The following is a 14,900-nucleotide window of genomic DNA, read 5'->3' on the forward strand; positions in this document are numbered from 1 at the left end:
TGCCCCCCGGAGCCCCGCTCGGCCCTTCCGTTAGTCCCTTCCCTCTGCCCAGGCCCAGTAGCCCAGCTCCTGCAATCATGTGGCTGGTTCCAGGCACAGCCCCACCCCAGGATAACCCTGGGAGCGGGTTCAATTCCTCAACACCACATAAACAGAAAAAGCCGGTAGTGGTGCTGTGGCTCAAGTGGTAGAGCACTAGCCTTGAGCAGGGACAGTGTCTAGGCCCTGAGTTCAAGTCCCAGGATTGGCAAAGAAAAAAATCCTATGACATTTTCGCACTGTGAAAGCATTAGAAGATTCACATTTCTACTTCTTGTTGTATGGTAGCCACCCAGGTTCCTGGTCCCTTTCTTCCAGTTCCCCTAAAAGCCTGTTGCTCAGCCAGTGTTGTGGGACGTCCTTTATCCTCGGCAGGCTGTTTTCCCCCCTCTTTCCTCTCCTGTATCGGAGACACTCATTCCTGAATTCTAAATCCTGAATGTCTTTTAGTTTACTTCCTCATTTTATTGCATTATCTCCTCCCACTTCTTTCTGTGAAAAGTCAGTGGAGATAAATTTCCTATGACCTCATAAGCCCAATAATGCCTGCGCTCTGAACATACTCTTGATCTGTAGTAGATGGGCATGGAGTTTTCGGTGCAAATCACAGTCCTTCATCTTGTGAAAGAGGTTTCATCTTGTCTCTTGGTGGCTGGAGTGCTGCTGAGAACTCAAATGTCATCGGGACCTCCTGACCTGTATGTAGCTCTCTCCATTTTCAGTCATTCTCTCTGTTTTTGAGATCTTCCTTTTGGTCTTGGTACTCTATAATTGCACTGTGATTATGGGTGAGAACTACTTTTTATTCATTATGCTGAACATCTGGAGAACCTTTCCCAATGGAAATCTGCTTGCTTTGGGGGGAAAATCTGCCTGCATAATATCCCTCCATCATTTCCTATTTCCTAAACTTTTACACATTCTGGTTTCAACCTGCAGTTTCATTGCTTTTACCTCCTTTATTTAATTCAATTGGTTTTTTTTTTATTTGTAGAAAACTGCTTCAGCTTTAATTTTTTAATTGTATGGTTTTTTCTTTCATTCTTAAAAATTTGAATATTTCATGAGTCTTCTTTAATATTACACTTCTCTCTCCCTCCCTCCTCACTTTCTTGTTCTCTTTCCTCTTCCTCCCTCTCTTTCTCTGTCTCCCAAGATATTAGTTTCTTTGACATTTTCCTGACATCTTGCCAATAAACAGGTGGACAAGTCTTACTTACAGAGAGATAATGAGCTTTTCCAAGTCTCTCTTCCCAAATGCTGAACTTGATAGACACAGAGAAAGGAAGAGGAGCTTGACAGGATAAATCTGAAAAGATACATATAAATAGTAAAAAGAAAAAAATCAAAATGAATAGCGAACAGGAATGATCAAGTCGTAGATGGAGGATATGGATGCGTTACTGAAGAGGAGAAGGCCCCAAAAGCTTTGTTAGTGATGTCAAGAACCAGCGTCCAGGGTACACAGACGCCCTGGTTGTTTCTCTTCCTTTTTCCCCTAGGTTCCTGTTTTTACCACACTCCCTGTCTGAGAAGCTACACTCCTAAAACCCATCGGCGTGGCCACTGGCGGGAGGCTGGCTGGCTGCTCAGAGGGGCCTCACGCAGGGTCTCAGCACGGTCATTCTTGTTTCTGAAATCTGAATTTTCTCTCCAGTCGTATTGTTTTAAAAGATATTAATTTCATAATGTCAGCCTCCTCCTCCTCCTCCTCCTCCTCCTCCTCCTCCTCCTTCTTCTCCTTCTCTTTCTTCCTTCTCCTCCTCCTCCTTTTCCTCCTTCTTCCTCCTCCTCTTCCTCCTTCCTCCTCCTCCTCCTCCTCTTCCTCCTTCTGCTCCTCCTCCTTCTCCTTCTCCTTCTTCTCCTTCTCCTTCTTCCTTCTCTTTCTCCTCTTCTCCTCCTCCTCCTTTTCCTCCTTCTTCCTCCTCCTCTTCCTCCTTCCTCCTCCTCCTCCTCTTCCTCCCTCCTCCTCCTCCTCCTCCTCTTCCTCCTTCCTAGTCCTAGGGCTTGAACTCAGGGCTTGGGCTCTGTCCCTGAGCATCTTGTACACAAGGCTAGCGCTCTACCATTTGAGCCACAGCGCCATTCCTGGCTTTTTCTAAGACGTTTACTGGAGATAAAGTCTCACAGACTCCTCTGGCCAGGCTGGTTTCTGCGTGTGCTCTTCAGATCTCAGCCTGCTGGTGAGCTCGGATTATAGGTGTGAGGCTCTGGCGCCTCTACTGCTAGGATAACTCACACTTCCCAATCCGCGCGTCTCACGTTCACTCACCCCGATGGTCCAGAGAGCCTGGGGAGAGTGAAGTCGGGGTCTCTGGGGGCTTTCACCCAATCCAGGCCAGAGCCTCCCGCCTCTACCAGACGCCCGCCGAGTCCTCCTCGCCCAGGATCCCGCTGGCCCCGGGATGGAAACGCTGAACTGCCCGCTGCGCCTTGTCCCCTGAGGAGGTCTGTGTCCAGCGCAGCACCCCGTCCCAGCGGGACCACAGCCAGCCCCACCGCCACGGATGGCTGTTAGGCCCATGTTGAGGACACCCGGGGAATCTGCCAGGGATACGCAGAACTGGGTCCTGATCTTTGCTTTTAGCTGTTGTTACCTTTAGGTCTTTGGAGAAGCCAAGTGTAAGTGAGCACGTGCCCCCCCCCACACCCCCCGGACTGAGCATGATTCATGGGCTCCTGTGGAGAAGAGCCATTTCCCAGCCATTATAGCACTGCCCCCCGGAGCCCCGCTCGGCCCTTCCGTTAGTCCCTTCCCTCTGCCCAGGCCCAGTAGCCCAGCTCCTGCAATCATGTGGCTGGTTCCAGGCACACCCCTGCCCCAGGATAACCCTGGGAGCAGGGACTCCCCTCCTCCTCGAGATTGCCCATGGAGAAGGCAATGCTGAAGGCTCCAAGCGCCAGCGGGAGGGCAGCGCCAGCCCCGCAAGCCTGCTGGTGGCCACCAGGATCTAGAGAACTTTCCGGCCACGCTCTGCACCGCCAGTCTCCTCTCCCGGCAGGAAGAAGACTCCGGTATCACGGGACCCAGAGGTCCGACGGCATTTGTTCCACAAGGACACAGGTGGCACCCACGGAAGTCCCTGAGCCTGTGACCTGTGAGCACAGCTCTCCCTTGCGTTGCACACTTGCACACTTGTTTCTAATGAGCTCGTGGGTGGTGTCCTCGGTTCCTGTTCCTTTTGGTGGGTCTGTAGGGACAGTCGCACTGCACTGTGAAGCCCCTCTTCTTCTCTCCACCCCCACGTGCTAACCTCCGTCCACCTTGGCAGCTCCCTGGCCCGCGGGCTCTCCCCTCTCCCACGGCGAAGGCGTCGGCTTGGGAAGCTCAGAAGGTCTTCTGGCACGATCCCGCCCCAGGAGGCAGCTCAGGTCCCCAGGGGGCCCTGCGGTCCCTCTACCGCAGCGGGAGGGGACGCACGGACAGATGAGACCCCCATCTGCTCCGGGTAGCTTTGCTGAGCCCGGGAGGCCCGGGCCACCGTGATTCGTAGTCTTCTGCTGTCCCTCGCTGCCTGCCTGTGCGGAACGAGGCTGCCTCGCTTCGCCGTGGGCATTCTGCCTCATCAGACTCACGCGCATGGAAGCGGCTGCTGTTGATAACGGCGACCCGTGGGCTCGGCACAAGCGCGTGCCAAGTCTGGGGGTCTGGAGGATTACCTGGTGTCTCTGGGATGTGGGGAAACGGAAAGAAAAAAGGTTCTATTGAAAAATGAAACTCCCTAGAGCCTCACCTCAAATGGAACCCATCAGAATCCCCGGAGAGGGACCCCAGAAAGGTGCACATTGAACACGGTGCGGGTTATCCTGCGGCTTGACATGTCCGGCAACTTCTGATTTTAGTGCGCACCAGGCAGTACATGCCAGAAAGGAAGGGAAAAGAAGACACCTATACTGAAAAGTCCGGCAGAGTCCACACAAGACTTGGTAATGTCTAGAACCACCGTTCTGGTTCTAGAACTTTCTACTGCCCCACTTCAGGGGATTACTCCGACTCCTTTCCCACACGTTCTGCCTTTGCTTTTCTCTCTCTCTCCTTCCCACTCTCACCCCACCCCACTGCATGGTTGGGGCGGGGGCAGTTACTGCCCATCTCTACCCCCGCCCCGCCCTTCCTTAGTCTCCTCTAGGCAGCTTCTTGGTTTGGGGCGGGATCCTAACGGAAGCCAAGGGATCCCAGATATCACTTTATTGGTTTGGTTCTCGAGACGTGACCCCCATCCTGCAACCACCCCGTTCTGAAGCCGTCCCAGCTGTCCAAGAGGACCTCAGAGGACCGGAGGGACACACCTCTTCCTACTGTTAATGTATGCTAATTAAAAGATAATTAAAACATAAAAACAAAACGTGAGCACAGCTGGAGAAGCAAGGACCAGAGGTATCTTCTCTGCGGGTCAAGCTCTGCCTGGGTCACAGTACTGCGGGCCCTGGGCAGGGAGTCAGTTTGCTCTGGTCACAGCTTATATTGAAATCACTGCAAGATGCAAAGGCCGAAATAAAGAAAAAAAGGATGGAATAGAGGGGATGCCTGGATTTGAACCAGGGACCTCTTGATCTGCAGTCAAATGCTCTACCCCTGAGCTACATCCCCACAGCTGCTAACAGCTTGAATAAACACCTTTTATCTTTATAGCCTACTTCTGAAGGATCCATTTGCTATTCCTGTTGGACCAGGAAGCTGACTCCATTAGAGACTGACTTTATGGTGGCAGGGCAGGCACGAGCTTGTCCTGCCATCTCTTCTCCTGTGACTCTCTTCTTCTCGGATGGGTTTGTTACTCAAGGCTGTCACCCGGCTGGACTTGGTGAGGCCGCATGGGAGGTGTGGCCCTCAGGTCACAAAGGCCCAGGGAGCAGTCACCTGGCGTCCTGCTCTCCCCGCGTCGCCCCCAACGGTACTGCCGACGTGAGCGCGCCAGATTTCCTGTCTGCATGGTTCATCTTCCTGGAGTCGGCGTCAGCCCCTGATAAGAAGGCCCTGTCGCTGAGTTTTATGGCTCAAAGCTAGCACTCTACCATTGGAGTCACAGCTCCACTTCCAGCTTTTTTTTTTTTTTTTTTTGGTGCTTAATTGGAGATAAGAGACTCATGGATTTTCTTGCCTGGGCTGGCCTCAAACTGTGATCCTCAGATCCCAGCCTCCTGAGCAGCTAGGATGACAGGCCTGAGCCACCGGCGCCCAGTTCATCTCAATAGTCTAAGCTAACAACGGGGCTATTCATCCATAAGAACCGGGCTGGTCTGTTTGGAATCCTGCTGTTTTGATGAACTTGAGATCCTTTTTAGCTACACAATGGGTTCTAAGATCCGCTGGGGTTCAGAGCCCCGAGTGCTGGGAAGTCGCAGGTCTGGGGCCGGTGCCTGGCGCGCGTGCCGGTGTGTTCCCAGGGGCCACTGGGGGCCTGGCGCGGCTCCTGCCCTTCCCTCCACCCTGGGGGCGCAGGTGCAGAGGTGGGGGGCGGGGCCGCGCTCGGGCCAGGGGGGTGGCGGGCGCCTCACTGCACCCTCTGGGCTTCCAGATCTGCCACCGAGAGCTGGGCTTGTCGAAGTGTGCCATTTACCATTGTCACCTGAAACTTCTGTAGATAAGAAAACACGTGTGAACAGCTGTAAACTCCCTTCTCCTTGTGACCCCGTCGGAGACTGTGCGTGGGTCAAGGACAAGGGCTAACACTGGGGTGTGGTCAGTCCAAGGCTCAACAGGTCCTGGGCAGGTGTTCTCACAGAAGCAATTTTGCATAATATTGAGGAACTACTTTGTGTATGGCTGTGATTTCAGAAAGGTCATACTGTAATTTAATTACAGCTTGTTCCTTATCACCTCCTGATGTGGTTTCATTAGGATTTTGTAGTAGTAACTATGATTTTTGTTTTGGTTTTGGCCAGTCCTGGGGCTTGGACTCAGGGCCTGAGCACTGTCCCTGGCTTGTTTTTTTTTTTGTTCAAGGCTAGCACTCTGCCACTTGGGCCACAGCGCCACTTCTGGCCTTATCTGTGTATGTGGTGCGGAGGAATCGAACCCAGGGCTTCGTACATGCTAGGCAAGCACTCTGCCACTATGCCACAGCCCCAGGCCTGTAACTCTGATTTTGTTGCAACTCTTTTCACAGCTTGAAGCATTGGTCCTCCGGCCACGCGTGCTCCTTCTAGGCCAAGACTGACAGGACAGAGAGGCTGCCGGATAAACACAGCTTCTGGTAACCGTGGGTGGGTCAAACCTCAGGTCCTGCTTGCCTCACTTCTGCTAGCATCCCATCGGCCAAGGAAACACAAACTCTAAGTGTGTCAACGATCAGGTTATTGACGTTCAGCTCCAAGACACCCTTCCGTAAATGTGCTGCCATAGCGGCTGGCTGGTGTTCTTCGAGTGGCTCCTTCCTGTGAGCGCGATACCGACTGCGGTCAGCAGGGGGCGCTGGGGCGAGCTCTCTCCCAGGGTCTTTGTCTTCTTGGATCCTGCTGCTGGATGATCCGCGGTGCACACAAACACCCGCTGCTGCGCTGCCCAGGTGTGCCCTACCTCCACGGGACCACTGTGACCCGCCAGACACGCGGGTTACATGAGGGCTGAACCTTCACTTTGGGGTGGGTCCCCTTCCATACTTGTCCTTGCCTGGGTCCCTCACCCACTGAAGATACACCTGTCTTTTCATAACATAATTCTTGCTACCAAACTTCCTCTGCTTGAATTACTGGGTGGTTTCTCTCTCCTGGCTCAGTGAGACCCAAACACCCATCCAAGTACTAGACAGAGACTTGTCGGGGTGGATGGAAGCCTGGCAAGAAAGCACAATCAAAAGGTTTAGGGATAATGGTAACTGAAGATATTTCTAGTAAGGGGAGCACTAAACCAAGACATAAGAAAACATTTACTAGCAGGGGACACCTGGATTTGAACAAGGGACGTCTCGATCTGTAGTCCAAAGCTCTTATCCCTGAGCTATACCCCTAGACAGAAGGAAGTAATCCCTTAGTCTATTTAACCTGCTGCTACAGTCAAGGCTCCAGGACATTATATAAACTGTTCATTCTTGGTCAGACCAAAAGGTAACAAGCAGGTCAGTCTTAATGTCTTCTGAGCCTAATTGATAAAAATGGCTCCTCTCTTTTGGAGACCTCCTTCCTGGAACATTACCCATCACCGATCCGGTAAGAAGAGCACAAACGAACCTGAGATCTCAACTGCTGTTCCTCAGTGAGGGCTCTGGGAACCTTGCTGTACTCGGCCTTTCTGCTGGGGCTTATCCTTTGGTTCACTTCTTTCTAACACCTTATCTTCCCTCTCCCCCTGTCTTTTCTTCCATCCTCACAAGGGTACGTTCTATGGCAGGGGTCAGCCAAGGATATCTGGGTGCCAACCTGCCTGCAGCTCCCGTCTTTGTACACTCAAGTTGTATTGGCTCAGAACCACACTTGTTCATTTCTATCCCTGGCTGCTTCCCCACAACGAGAGCAGAGCGGAGCCACCGTGACAGAGACCCGTGGGGATGCGAATGTGAAACGCTCACTCTCCGGCCCCTGACAGGAAGTGCGCGGACGCCATTCTGAATTCACCCCTTGTTTTCTCCTCAGCTCCCCGCGGGCCCCCTCAAGCTGGCCTTCCCCCCCCCACACACACGGCCTTTCCGGCAAGACAACAGACTTCTTATATACCCAGTCTGAACTGCAGCATGCACTGCATGAGTTGTTTATTTTTAAAATTATTGGCTCTGATCTCTCATTTCTTTTTTTTCCTCTCTTTTTAATTTTATTTATTTATTTTGAATTTTCTTTGCCAGTCCTGGAGCTTGGACTCAGGGCCTGAGCACCGTCCCTGGCTTCTTTTTGCTCAAGGCTAGCACTCTGCCACTTGAGCCACAGCGCCACTTCTGGCCATTTTCTATATATACGGTGCTGAGGATTCGAACCCAGGGCTTCAGGTATACGAGGCGAGCACTCTTGCCACTAGGCCATATTCCCAGCTCTGATCTCTCATTTCTTAAAAACTCTCTTTCCTTCCCTTTGCTCTCAGGATGCTGAGTTCTTAAGCCAAGCGACCACCATTATGGGTTTAAATCCTGACCAGTCGGTACCAGTCCAGGCTGTTGAGTCCTAAACCCGGATTTCTCTCAGGGTGCAGTACCGATATCTTCCTGCAGGGGGGCACAAGACTCGTAGCAGGAGTTCTCCAAGGAGGGGCCCTGACTTTCCAGAAGGAGCTGGTTCCAAGCCCACACTAATTCAAATCACGGACACCTGCCATCAGCTCTCCTCATGGGCCCTGGGCTGCTAACACAGTTGCTGCTCTACCCAGTCCACCTTCTCCATGGCTTGGGAGGGGACGCAGTCTACTAGACGGCTCTAGTAGGAGGTCTCTACATTTACTGAATTGAGAAAAGCTATGGAAAAGAGGAAAGTAAGAAAAACGTTGGTTTATAACTGGCTCTGGAGGAATGGACTCGGGTTCTAAAGCTGTGAGTAGGGACATGTGTGTGTGTGCGTGTGCGTGTGTGCGTGTGTGTAGAATATTCATCTTGAATCTCTATTGTCAGATGCCCACTGTGAGGGCACACAGTAGAGACTCCAAAGGCCCTTCCAGCTATAAGCAGCAGCGGCAGTCCTGTCCCAGAAATGGCAAGAACGCTGTTCTAGGGAGGCAAACTTGTTGCTTGTTTGCACCAGAGACATAAAATTGTAGCAAACCAGGCCTGGCAGCTTCTAAGATGCCCAGCCTGAATGAACATCTATAGCAACATTTTATAGGAATACTAAGCATGGCTGTGTAGATAAAAGGTCTTATTTAGATCCATTCCAACATCAGGGGGTATAGCTCAGGGGTAGAGCATTTGACTGCAGATCAAGAGGTCCCTGGTTCAAATCCAGGTGCCCCCTAATGGCCTATGGTTTTTTGCTATGTTCGTTGTTAGTAGTAGCTCAGCTGCTGTTGAAGATACAGTCTGAAATCTCAGGATACGAAGCTTCCTCAGTTATGAGGGAAAACTGGGAACCATAGCCCTAGAATGAAAAGTTGCTCTGACTCTTTTTATTCATTTACCAAGGATTTTGTTCTACATTTCTTGGTTTAGTTGCACTTTTTCTATGTGTTCTCATGATCCTCAAATCAAGAGTGTTCTAGTAAATGATGTACAACCAGCTGTCTGGTGTAATCCCATTCTGGCCAATTTCAACCTACAAACATGAGGTCTCTGACCACAGAGTCTAGAAGATAGGACAAGTGAACTCAGCTAAGCCAAAGCTGCCAAGCAGCTCAAGTACCCTCCTGTTCCTGACCCAGCTTCCCTATACAAGCATAGCCTTTGGGCTTGTTCTATCTCCGAGTGCTTCTTATCTTATCCATCCATTAATCCATGAAGTCACTCATTAATTCAAAACATCTTAGACTACTACTCAACATATTAGAGTACTGCCAGTCACAGTAATAGAGTCAAACAAGGTCAGTCTGTGGTGTATAAAATAACCACATTATAGGACCAAGCAAAAGAACAAAGGGTGATTTTTAAATGAAAAGATTTTTGTTATCAAAATATACTAAACAATCTAATATTCTTCCTACCTCAAAATACCCAGAAATGAAGAAGGGGTATGGGGTAAGGAAGAGCGATTGAGGGAGTGTGATTGATGAAGATACTGTGTGTGTGTGTGTGTGTCTGTGTGTGTGTCTGTGTGTCTGTATGTGTGACTGTCACAGTGAATCCCACTCCTTGTATGCAGAATGTATGCAAATAAATAGGAGCAGAAAAATACCCAGAAATGCAAGATGAAATATACAAATATTTATTACTTTCTAGTGTTCTTACAACAGGGAAAGGTAGCTTAGCTGGGGTTAAGGGAGAAATTAATACCTGGAGGAAGTGAATTAGAGCCAAAGCTCAACATTCCTGATGTGATGGTAGTGACATGACCAAGCACTAGACCTTGAGTTCCCTGCCTCATAGAAAAGCATGCTGCTAGAACGTCATAGTGAAAGAGTAATGAAAAAGATGTGGCTATTAGTACAGGGGACAAGATGTCTTTTTCTTCCTCTGAGAATTCATAACTGTAGAACTACTCTCTCACACACACGACAGCTTTGTGTTTATTTTACCTACATGGCGTAGAAACTTCCCAATCTGAAAGTTAACATAAAAAGTGGACAGATGTCAATAATTCTGGAGAAGCACAAGGACGGAAGGGCAGACATTTAGCTGGATTTGCACCCAAGTCCTGCTGGTCTAGCCTGGCTTACTGTGGCCTCCCGTGCCAGATACAGACAGCTCATCTTTATAATTCTCGCTGCTCAGGAGGCTGCGATGCAAAGGATTGAGGTTCATAGCCAACTGAGGCAGAAAAGTAAAAAAAAAAAAAAAAAAAAACCCTCCATCTCCAAAATAACCAACAAAAACTAGGGTGGAAGCATGGCTCAAGTTGTAGAGGAACAGCTGAGCAAAACCAAATGACAGAGTTCAGTTGGTACTGAGAGAGTAAAAAGAAAAGAAAAGAAAACAGCCAGAGAAAAAGACAAATCATTTAATTTACAAAGGAATAATTAAATGTATGGGCGACTTTTCAGCTGTGACAGCGAAAATTAGAGACAATGGAATGAAATAAGAACTTCAATCTAGAAATGTTTACTTAACTATCATTCAGAAAAGACACATGATTATAACTGAAAGTATTTACTTCTAACTGCTTCATTTACTTTGTACTTTTACTGAAAGAATCTTCCAAAGTTGTACTTTGGGAAGCAGAAGGTTGAACCCAGAAGGAAGAGAAAGAGATAAGGAAAAGAGAGAGAGAGAGAGAGAGCAGAAATATTGGTAAGCACATGCTAAGTCTAAATAGTGTAAAGCGTATAAAACAAAAACAATGACTTTCGATGAGAAAGCAATTAAAAACAAGATACAGTGGAAAAGAAGAGCTATTACATATACACAGGATGGAAGGGGCATGGTATGATTAAACTAGTATACAGCTTAGGTAAAGAATACAAGGAAAATAGAAATAGTAATACAACACTACGTTAGACCAAATATGTCTGTAAAATTGTAAAGAGTTACTCTTAAAAGGAGAAGAAAGGAAGGCATCACTTTTAATCATTAGAAAGAAAAAACAATGAATTAAGAAAAATACTCAATCTAATATAAAGAAAGAATGGAGATACATAGAAAAATCAGAAACAGAGCACAAATAAGAGGGTAAAGTCAATAAAATATGCTATTAATAAAAATAAGCATAAATGAACTATTTTCCAATTAAGACTTTCATATTTGCCAGGCACTGGTGGCTCATACCTATAATCCTAGCTACTCAAGAGACTGAGATCTGAGGATCAAGGTTCAAAGCTAGCCCAGACAGGAAAGTCTGCAAGACTCTTATCTCCAGTTAACCACCAGAAAACTGCAAGTGGAGCTGTGTCTCAAAGTAGTAGAGTGCTAGTCTTGAGGAAAAGAGCTCAGGTACAGCACCCAGGCCCAGAGTTCAAGCCCCACAACCAACTAATAAAAAGATTGTCAGATTGAATTCAACAATTACAACAACAAAATCTTGTTATATATTCTATAAAACACACCTGGAATGTAAATGTACAGAATGTTTGAATAAATGGATGGGAAAAGATACTAAGTAAAAACTAGCTAAAAATCATTACCATAGCTGGACATTGGTGGCTCCCGTCCATAATCCTAGTTACTCAGGAGACTGAGATCTGAGAAGTGAGATTCAAAGCTAGCCCAGGCAGGAAAGTCCATGGGATTCGTATCTCCTTCTAACCACCAGAAAAACAGAAATAGAGCTATGGCTCAATGTGGTAGTGTTCTAGCCTTGAGCAAAAGACCTCAGGGACAGTACCTAGGCTCTGAGTTCAAGCCCCACGATTGAAAAAAAAAAGATAACATAACTATATCAGTATCAAATTGGATTGCAGAAAAAGAGTACTGTTAGGGATAGTGTTGTTTCCTATTAGTAAAAAGAACAATTCTCCAGGAAAATACTAGACTTTTAAGTTTGTATGTACATAGTCTCCATATCTATATGAGAGTAAAAAATGTTACAATGGGAGATGCTGACAAATGCATATGTCTTTGGTAGTACTGGGATTTGAATTCAGGGCTCTGTGCTTGCTTGGCTGGTGCTTTACTAAGGCTGAGCCACACCTCCCCAAATGCATACTCTTTACATGAAATTTTAATACATCTCATTAACTAATAGCCCCAAGTTATAAAGAGGTAAGATATGTAAAAGGCATAAATAGCATGATCATTAAGATTGATTTAATATCTATAGCTGGACTACCACAAGCAATCTACAGGCCGCAACAACCAATATATTAGAATATTCATACTCCTTTGAAACAAACATGGAACCTTCCAAACATCTCTTGCAAAACTGGTTACAAAACAAGTCTCAGAAAATTCTAGAGTCAACATCACATATTACTATCTCTGACTCTTGGACAAAACTTAAAACCAAAATGATACTATCTTAAAAAAAAACAAAACACTCATGCTGGGAAATTCTAAAGTACTTCTCAATAACTTCATGGATGGAAATATCCATCCATATAGATTTTTCATCCATCATAATGAAAACCAGAAAGCATTTTTTTTAAATTGTAGGCATTTTCACACAGATGAGTTAGCAGCACATTTACCAGTGGATGAATCTGGCTGTTTCATCAGGGAAAAAAATAGCTAGCTAGTGCACCAAGAGCCAATTTACAGGATGGTCAGACAGCCAAAAGCCGAATGTGCTGAAAGCTGAACCCTTGAATATCAGTCTCCTGAACAACCAACCTGAATCATGGAGATTTTCTTGTAAAAACGTTTTAACAAGTGTTCCATCACTACTTGTTCTTTGTCTGGCTGGGTCCAAGATGCACAAGTTTCTTGGACTCAGATTTGAGTCATAATATCATCCCCTAGTCCCCTTGCATCAAGAGGCCAGGGGTGCGGGGCTGGGAATATGGCCTAGTGGCAAGAGTGCTTGCCTCGTATACATGAGGCCCTGGGTTCGATTCCCCAGCACCACATATATAGAAAATGGCCAGAGGTGGCGCTGTGGCTCAAGTGGTAGAGTGCTAGCCTTGAGCAAAAAGAAGCCAGGGACAGTGCTCAGGCCCTGAGTTCAAGGCCCAGGACTGGAAAAAAAAAAAAGAGGCCAGGGGTGCACTTCACCAAGACTCCGGTTCTTGCACAAATACTGATTGCCAACCTTGCATAAAGACCACAGCAACTTTGCAAACAGAATTACTTGTGCAAGGTTGCCTAAGAAGAACGGGCATCACTGCTATTGATTGTTGTAGCCAAGGGTTATTGTTTCAAAACAACTCTGCAAGCTTTGCTCATTTTGTCCTTTACAGACGTTCATCTTATTTTGCCTCCATCATGACAGGTACATCATGGATTGCAATTCCCTGTCATCCTCAGTAAAATCTTTGTTTTGGAGAGCTATTCTCTCTGCCACTCATAATAAGGCTGGGGGAAAAAAAACAACACCCCACAAAGAAACCCCATATGAGCTGGGTTGCCAGTGGCTCACGTCTGTCATTCTAGCTACTCAGGAAGCTGAGATCTGAGGATCACAGTTCAGAGCCAGCCTGGGCAGGAAAGTCTGTGAGACTCTTATCTCCAATTAACCACCAGAAACCCAGAAGTGGTTCTGTGGCTCAAGTGGTAGAGCACTAGCCTTCAGCTGAAGAGCCCAAGGACAGCGCCCAAGCCCAGAGTTCAAAACCCATGACCGGGAAAACAAACAAACAAACATACAGGCCAGTTCTCCATGACAATTTTGTGATGAAGATTCTTCAAGGGCTGGGTCACAACTAAAACTTTGGGTGTGGGAGAGTAGCAACAGGTTTCTCCGCAATTTGAAGAGTAGGACATCCAATAAAGTTGATAACTGTTTTTAGTGAACTGACAAATGCTACACAAAACCCGGCCGGGAAGCAGATGCAGGTACAGGTGCTTGAGTGTAAGCTTAAATAAAGTTGTGTGTTTCTTGGGTGGAGTTATTCCTTTATTTATTTATTTATTTTTGTTTCTGAATTGAAGGAAGTTTGAAGTGTAGCAATCTGGAGGCCTTACAGCGGGATCCTGACTTCAGGCATGGGACTTACCTCGAGATGCAAAAGGAGACAGGTTGAGCTTGCCTTTCCCATGTAGTAAACCCCTTGTGACATCTTCAACTCCTATTCAGTAGGCTAGCAGTATCTTGGGGTAGGATGGAGGGGCTTGGCCGGGGTGTGTGCTGGGGGTTGCTGGATATGGGTCTCTGTCCCCTGATTTCCTCAGAAGCAGCATCCCTGAGTTTTAGGAGGAGGCCAGGAGCAAACCCAGCCCAGTCCATGCAGACCAGCGCTGCTAATAAGACAAGACCAGCACTCAGGAGTCTTGGAGAGAAATTTCTTTTCCTAGGACGTGGCAGATGAGGTCCACCTAGGCTGCAGGCCTGAGGCCTTGGCGACCCAATGAGAGCAGTGCGTCTCCTTTGTGGGCCCCCCCCACCCCCCACCCCCGCTTCCAGAGCCTCTCTAAGCTCCTGTCTCAAAAATCAGGCTTAGCCCACAGGCCCCCTTCATCCAGGAAAACCTCCTCCTCCAGACATGGAAAAGGGGCTCAATATGCCCCCCCCCCAGCCCCAGCCGGAGGGCACCCCACCTGAAAGCTAGGGGTGGGGCCCAGGTAAGGGAGGCAAGGAACGGCGGGGGTATTTATTTAGGATCTACCACTTGCCGCAAGCTGCTCGGAGGGCTCCCATCAACCGAACAGACTGGCAGCCACACAAAACCTATCGGCACGCGGGTGGGCGGCGCGGCCGGGGCGCACGCAGGGGCCCCGGGTCCGGTGCGCCCCGCGGCGGCCTGGGGGAAGGATGGACCCTCTCCC

General features: G+C 48.1%; 2 non-coding genes across 2 annotated transcripts; one reads left to right on the top strand and one right to left on the bottom strand.

The window, feature by feature from the left end:
- Positions 1-4,558: 4,558 nt before the first annotated feature.
- Positions 4,559-4,630, bottom strand: Trnac-gca. Its single transcript has one exon. It is a non-coding gene; the product is annotated as a tRNA-Cys (tRNA).
- A 4,208-nt stretch (positions 4,631-8,838) lies between these two features.
- Positions 8,839-8,910, top strand: Trnac-gca. The gene has a single exon. It is a non-coding gene; the product is annotated as a tRNA-Cys (tRNA).
- Positions 8,911-14,900: the final 5,990 nt, after the last annotated feature.

The sequence above is a fragment of the Perognathus longimembris genome, chromosome 2 (assembly GCF_023159225.1).
Source record: "Perognathus longimembris pacificus isolate PPM17 chromosome 2, ASM2315922v1, whole genome shotgun sequence".
Classification (NCBI taxonomy): domain Eukaryota; kingdom Metazoa; phylum Chordata; class Mammalia; order Rodentia; family Heteromyidae; genus Perognathus; species Perognathus longimembris.